Raw genomic sequence first — 8,485 nt, 5'->3', positions numbered from 1 at the left:
CGCGCTTCAATGAAACCAGAAGCAACATTTAATGGAAACTCACAGGTAACCAGTTTTTTGGAAAAATTGGATGACCACTTCATGCTCTACCCCGTGCACGAGTTTCAAAAAGTTACCTTAGCTACCAGCGCTTTGAGGGGCCAAGCGCTTAACTGGTTCAAATGTATAGGCAGAAGTCTCTTGGGTCAAGCAGGAAGTCCCACCTATACTTACGAGAATTTTAAGACTGCCCTAGTAAAAGCCTTCCCTGTCGTAAGGGATCGTGCGAAATTAGAAACGGAACTTTTCAGCATATATCAGCAAAGAATCGAAAATCTCTCAAGCTTTATTTTAAGAAAAATTTACGTCTTCAAACTCTTGTATGGAAACCGTCCGGATCCTGAGATAATTCAAGTGATTTTGCCGAGGTTACTTCCCCAAGTGCAAGACTTTATTGAATTAAGAAATCCGACTACACTGGAAAAGTTATTTGAGCTAGCAATCCAGTTTGAAAGTAGAAGAACGGCGGACATTGAAAGAAGACGCCAATATCAACAACGAAACCAATTTGGTGCGCCAAGACCACAGCAAAGTCAAGCACACGGCTACGGAAGCAAAGCAAATCAGTGGGCAAGGAAACCCGAGCATTCAAAAACAGCCAGCGAACGTCGACAGTTCAATAGCAATCCAGGAAAAAAGTCTCAAGGCCAGTGGAAAAAGAAGGAAAGCATGGAAATGAAAAATGATTTAAACTAAAACGGATTTCTGCTGACGGGAGGGTGCGGAAATCCGAAGGCCAAGAAAACCCCTCTTCCTTCAAGTTAAATACAGTAATGGTGAAAAATTTGACTTTTCCGAAGATTAAAGTGTTGGTAAATAATATCCCAGCCACCGCACTCCTGGATACAGGCGCCCAATGTTCCTGTGTGGCAGAAGATTTTTTTAGGAAGTATTTTCGTAAATATCACATATATAATTCGGATAATACGACAGTGTTAGCTGCGCAAGGAGAAAGATGTAAGTGCATAGGTAAATTACCGCTATACATCCGTATCAAGGACGAACAAGTAAAGGTTATGTTTTTCATAGTAAAGAATCTGCAAGCACATATTATCTTAGGAATAGATTTTCTTTCAGAGGCACAAGCAACGCTGGATTTTAATGAAGCGCCCCTGAAGCTGACGATGAAACCAGTTCGAGAAGAAAAGGCTGAACCGCCGATGTTAAACCTTGACCACCTGCCTAATGAAGAGCAACAAAGAATCCGACAAGTGGTAAGTGAATTTGCTTCGTTATTTAGTGATATTCCAGGATTTACTCAGGTTACTAACCATAGTATTGACACCGGAGATTCAATGACAGTTCGCCACAAAGCATACCGGTATGATAAGAATAAGGAAAAAATTATATAATGGCATATCACCGATATGCTACGTAAAAAGATCATAACGCCCATCTCAAGTAGTTATGCTAGCCCGGTGGTTTTATGTAAGAAAAATAATGACTATCCATTGACACATCCAAAAAGGTGGCGATTCGCGATTGACTACCGTAAATTAAACTCCATAACTAAATATCCGGTATATCCGTTACCTATTATTGAAGAAATTCTAAGGAACATAACATCGACCAAATATATGACGACTTTAGACTTAACGACTGGTTATTTTCAAATAGGGGTTAGGCCTGAGGACGTGCCTAAGACTGCTTTTATAATCAAGTCTGGCACTTATGCATTCCTGAGTATGCCGTTTGGCCTTTCAGGGGCACCGGCAACATTTCAGCGATGTATGGACATTGTGTTAAGGCCTGTTCTTGGAAAGTCCACATTTATCTATTTAGACGATATCATTATTACTAGTGATAATCTCGACCAACATGTACAGGATTTAAGACAGGTGTTTTCTTTATTAAATGAGGCCGGTCTAAAAGTTAATGTCGAAAAGTGCAAATTTGCAGCCCCTGAATTAAAATATTTAGGTTAAAAAATATCTCAGAAAGGAATCGAGACAGACGAATCAAAAATAATTGCTGTACAAAAGTATCCGACTCCAAACACGGCGAAGAAGCTCTCTTCTTTTCTAGGACTTTGTTCATATTATAGGTCCTTTATAAAAGGTTTTGCAGCTATTGCTTAACCATTCTTAAAATTAAAAAGGAAAAAGGCAAGATTCTCGTGGACGGCCGAAGCCAATAGTGCGTTCGAAAAATTAAAGCAAGCATTAACGCAAGCCCCTGTGTTGAAATTTCCTGAAAAGGATGAGAATTTAGAAATTTCAGCGGATGCTTCGGATTATGCGGTAGGAGCGGTACTTTCACAAAATCAGCAGCCCGTGGCATTTTTAGCCGAACTTTAAATCAAACACAAAGAAACTATTCCGCGACCGAGAGAGAGGCACTTGCAGTTCTGTTAGCAGTGCAAAAGTTCCGAGTCTATTTTGGAAAGGCGCCAATAACAGTGTACTCTGATCATGCGGGGGTAACTAGATTGTACTCAGGGAAAAACTTATCCCCAAGGTTAATAAGATGGGCACTCAAGCTACAAGAATATAATCTGGTAATCAAGCATACCCCCGGAAAGGAAAATATCGTAGCAGATGCCCTATCCAGAATTAAAATAGATGAAGAAGGTAATACTGTAAAGGTGGCAATGCTCACAGCATGTACAATAAATTCCCGAGAAACTGTAATAACCGAACTGGGTAAGGATCCTGAGTTTGGAAGCATTTATGAGTATTTAAAGGATCCTGAAAATTTTAGCCACCAAGATATTGTGGCGATAAGAAATAGGGCGGCCCATTACGAACTAATAGATGGTCTATTATTTTATACAAAAACTACGAATTCCAACAACGAATTTCGACCTGTTATCCCAGCTAGTCTTAGATTAAATATCCTGCAGGAGTTGCATGACAGCCCTTTAGCTTCTCATGCTGGTATTCGAAAAACTATACAACGCGTACGCGAGGCAGTCTATTTTCCTGAACTGCAAAAGTTAACAAGGGCGTATGTCCAGTCCTGCCCAACATGTCAAGCAGTTAATCATATTAATTTCCGCCCGGCCGGGTTTCTAAATAGTATTAAATCCGAATTTCCAAATGAAATAATTGGCATCGATTTATTGGGCCCTTTCCCAAAAAGTCAGTTAAATAAAAGTCGCTATCTCCTTGTTATGGTTGATCATTTTAGTAAGTGGACCGAAATTGTTCCCTTAAAACGAGCCTCCGCGAAATTAGTTACTGATTCTAGTTTAAATAAATATATTTTAAAATATGGGGCGCCCCTAAAAGTTATATCGGATAATGGTCCTCAATTTGTAAGTAATGTATTTGAAGACATGTGCCAAAAACTGGGCATACGTCATTTAAAAATGGTCCCGTATCGGCCGCAATCAAATATAGCGGAACGGGTCAATAGAAATATAGTGAAAATTATCCGTAGTTATGTTAAAAATTTTCATAAAAGCTGGGATAACTATGTCAATGAATTTGCTTTCGCCCTTAGGACCGCAAAACATGATACAACGGGCAAAACTCCTGCTGAGTTATTTTTAGGCAGAAAGATTATAACGCCGTTAGATAAATTATTTTATGTGCAACAAAGAGCCCCAGAATTAAAAATGGGTGATATAGAAAAATTAATTAAAGAAGCAAAAAAGAATACTGAAGTAGCACAGAGAAAACAGAAGCTTTATTATGATATGAAACGACGGGGAGTAACTTATAAAGTAGGGGATGAAGTGTTAAAAATTAAGCATTCACTTTCTTCAGCACCAGAAGATAAAACTGCCAAATTTTTTCCACGATTTGAAGGACCATATGTCATGAAAAAATTAACTCACGCTGTAGTGGTGTTAAAAGCCAGGAATGGTGAAACATGCTCCGCAAACATTGATCAAATAAAACCCTACTATGATCGTAATAAAATGCAAATTTTCAAAGATCTTTTGCAGGATCCGGCACGGCAGGCACAAGCTCCAGAGGTGGAACAACGACAAGTACAAGGGCAAGCCATTAGGAGGCAGGAGCAATTGAAAAGAAAGTTTCCCCGTTGGAAAATTGAAGGTAACAAGAAAAAGAAGCCGTTCCACCGTCCAGAAAGGAGAGCTCACGAACACCCCCAGAATGAAGAAGGGAGAAGTACGACGAATGCAAAGAAAGCCAGGAGAAATAACGGCAACTATAACCCGGCTTCCAAACGGAAGATCGGACAGGACTCTCCGCAGCAAATGTCGCCGAACTGCGGAAGGGCCACCAGCGGCGGAGGAAAAGATAGAAGGAAAATTTGAACGGCCAGCAACGAGGTCCAAGCAGGAACGCGAAAGAAGTGTCCCGGTTCCGCCAAGACCAGCTGCCATCAAACGGCCAAGACCACAGGCAGAGGCGAAAAAGAAGGTATTCAAGAGTGACCGAACTGGAGGAAAAAGAAAGCTTCTAGAGGAAGAAACTGAGGGGCGAGCCTGCACAAGAAGGAGGATAAATCAAACGAGAATCTTCGCTACCTTCCAGGACTGGACTCAGAAAAGAATGCCCGAATATCACAAAGATAAGTAAAATTTTATGTTACTTTGCAAACTTAAGTTAATCTTTCATTCTTACTGCAAGTGGCAGATTTCAAGAAGTTTTACCTCATGTGAGGTCTACCTTTATCGCCAAAAAGGCGAGAAATGAGTTGTTACCGATTTTGGTATTATGTTTTTCAATTACTCGCGCGTAAAACTAAAGTTGATGTATAATAGGAATGTGTAAATACTTAAATATTGTAAAAGTTATTAGTCCAAAGGGATTTGAATCCCGAAGGACTATTAGTTTCCTTTTGGCATTTTGCGTCGGACGGATAAATGTCGGTTCACTTTTCAAACTGTTGCCATAAAATGTTAGAGTCCTGCATTATATTTGAAGAAATTAAATAATGAAAATCTGCGTAAATGTATGTATATTTCTCACATTGTCATAAAATAACGGTACATAGAGTCATCGAATTTTGAATAACGTAATCCTCCAACGAATATGAGCATGTGGAAGACCAAATTTGAAATTTGAAATCTGTTTTATGATCGATTTCCTATTTTTTAAAACTTTGACGAATTTTTGATTAACAAACTCAAGGATTTCAAAGCGAGCAATGGCAACGTTGTGCAGAAAAAACATTTTTATCTCCAGCGCGTGAGTCTCTGTATCGGAAATTCTAAAGATATGCTCGTTTTAAAACTATTTTGCGATATTGCTGTTGCACTGGATTTTATGGTTTAAGTGCGAGGAACATGATATTTAATAAAGAAAGGTAACACACAAAATGTTAAAAAACGCCCCTTTGGACGTAATTTAAAATCTGAAACATTTCAGTTTTTTTTTTTTTTTTTTTTTTTTTTTTTTTTTTTGTATAAATTTTATTTAAAAACATTCTGGCAAGAAAGAAGTTTTAGTCTGAAAGACTTTTTGAAATGTAGTATTTCAGTTTAGAAGAATTGGCACTTGCTTGGAAAAGAATAGAAGTTAACAATGTACTACTAATGTATGTTTTAAAATGCGTAAAATTAACGGCATGTTAATATGTTCTTATATACAATGTGAACTGTTATTTTAAATGTTAAGAAATACTGTGATATGGTAAAAGTGAAAGTAATGCCAAAAAAATTTTTTTATTCGTGTGACTGTAAAAAGACCAAATTATGGTGAATATGTGTTAAAGGTTGAATGAATTTAGTTAGGCTCTCTGACGCTACACTTCAGAGTTAGCCACTTTCAGAATAGTACCTCAGGGTTTAGAGTTGAAGATAGGGTGTGTTACGAGGTCTTGTCATGTTGAATTTTAACACGTTAGTGTTTTGATTGTAGGAGGCAGTGTTGAACACGTATACATAAACACATTCGTGTTTGGTGTTCTTTTACAACACATGTCAGAGAGCACGGGGAGAGATAATTAAAATAGTGATGAATGAAATAAGAATGTTAAGAGAAATATAAATATGCATGTTACTTGCCATTTCATTGTGTAACATTTCATTAAACTAGTTTTCCTTCCAGATCTCTGGAAGGAACCAGATTTGAATAAAAGCTCCTGTTTAGATGCAGTACAGATGAAAAATTGGGTGTCCATGGAACTGCTATTGTAAAAACAAATTTTTTTTTAAATTTCTACTTTCTAGTGAGAAATGTTTGTAAAAGATTGGCCTCGCGTTAGATTCTAGAGCTAAAAGTTTTCAACAAGGTCGTTTTAGACCTCAGTTTCAAACTAATTAACTCTGGCGGGAAGTATGTAAGGATCTTAAGTTTTACTAACGTTTATTTTATTTTAAATCTTTACTATCACTTCTAATTTTCTACTTCCGGCCAGAATTAAAAGCGTTAACTTATTTATGCAAAATTTGTCTGGCGAACGCCAAGTACTTAAGTTGTGGCTTTTTGCCAAGCGAGAGAGAGGAAGGAGTTAGTCGAAGCAGGCCGTTTGCCTTAGAAGTTTTACTCTGTTGCTGTTTGCCTTCCAGGCCAGAGGTTTAATCCTCGTGATAATTTTAAACGTATTGTAGTTTTAACAGTTCTCTGTACTACATACGGCTTCCTGTTAATATCCGGCCAATCTTACACGTAGGCCCTTGTTGATTATTCCAAATTTAAATTATAGTTATATTTTTATATTCTTACGTTCAGACCACAAGTAGTTGGTCTCTGTATTCCGAAGTACGGAAATTATTGTAAAGAGTGAAAAATAAAGGGTTTTGTATACCCTTCCTGTGTATCTTGTCTACTTCCCACAGTTATTGAACATAGCTTTAGTAAGCTCCCTGTTCCGAGTCAGGTCCTTGCATGTTCCCAAAGAAAGTAAGACGGAACATTGAACCTGATAAGATAATACTAGCACCTTTATGCCGTCATGTCAGGCCCATCATATTAAAAAAATTCAACGATGTGATGAATCTATATTACCTCATAATGCTCAGATACATCATGACTATTTTCAAAAACTTTCTGGTAATGATAAAAATTTAAAATGGCACATATTAATATAAAGTTGTAATTAAAGTAATTTAAATGACATTACTTGAACGAATAACGAAATAAAGCAGTTTATTTTGTTTTTTTGACACATTTAATATAAATTTCATAAAAAATTGGTTTGATTCAATCGAAATCCCATATTTAATATTTCATAAATGTATGATCTTCACATTTTGTTAACTTTGAAAGTTATGTAAATCCATTTGAGTAAATCAAAAGTATAATTTATTTTAACTAATACTTTAGAAACTATAACGTTATAAAGTTAAATCAATTTAATATTTAAAAAGCCATAAAATGAGTGTATTAACATGTATCCATATTTTTCAAACCTTCAAATACAAACTCTTAAATACATCCATATAATATAAAATGGACTTGCACCACTTCCAAAGAAAACGGCTCATTTGTTTTCATAATTAAACATACATACACACTTCAGTATTCCAAATCTTTCACTTATTTATCATGTTTCCTATAAGTAATTATAAGACAAATGGAATTTTAAACTTATTTTGGAAAGGCATAGCATATAAGACCTAAATTTACAGATAGAGTTATAAGGTGTTTCTCCCGCCTTCTTAGCATGCCTTCGTAGTGTAGTGGTCAGCACACTGGGCGCGTATTTCCATCCGTGGTTCGATTCCCGGAGAAGGCATTGTTCATTTTTCAAATCTCCTGCTTCCAAAAAATACCTAATGTCTCTACACTGGCGCCCGAACTAAAAAGGGTGGTGGATGATGTTTCTCCACACCCACGATTTAGCGACTGTGTCCCCTAAACCCCAGTCGCCCTTTAAAAAGGGGAGTATATAAGGTATATCTCCCGCCTTCTTAGCATGCTTTCGTGGTGTAGTGGTCAACACGCTGGGCGCGTATTCCAGAGGTCAGTGGTTCGATTCCCAGCGAAGGCGTTTCTCATTTTTCAAGTGTCCTGCTTCCAAAAAATACCTAATTTCTCTACAGAGTCGTTAGGTTTTTCTGATGCTGGAAAAATGAGCAGTGCCCTCAACGGGATTCTAACTCCGGATTTCCCGAATACGCCTAGAGTGTACTTCCAGTCAGGTATGCGGAAAGCGTAGGCATATACTTCCAGCGTAGGCATGCGGAAAGGAGGGAGAAAATACCTTATATACTTCCTCTTTTAAACGGCGAATGGTGATGAGGGGGCCCAATCGCCAAATCCTGGTGGTCACGAATTATCGTCCATCGCCTTTTAGTTCAGGCGCCACTGTAGAGTCATTACGTTTTTGCGATGCTCGAGACTTGAAAATTGTGTAGTGCATTCGTTGTGCAATCGTCGTGCAATCGTCGGCATTCGATCCAGACCTTCCGAATACGCATGTATGTATCCAGTTACACCCCAAAGGCATGCTGAAAGGAGGAAGAAAATACCTTATAATAGAAATAGCGAAAGTCAACTATTGTGGAATACGTAGACGGTAATTATGCGAAACGAATTATACAGCAATTCTCCATAAAGGGTGATTCAAGCAAAGGAAACGTGCT

Source organism: Stegodyphus dumicola, chromosome 4, assembly GCF_044657685.1.
Source record: "Stegodyphus dumicola isolate Sdum_Otavi_A_Nest chromosome 4, ASM4465768v1".
In the NCBI taxonomy this organism is placed as follows: Eukaryota; Metazoa; Arthropoda; class Arachnida; order Araneae; family Eresidae; genus Stegodyphus; species Stegodyphus dumicola.
The sequence above is the reverse complement of the archived record's forward strand: the minus strand, read 5'-3'. Positions refer to the sequence as shown.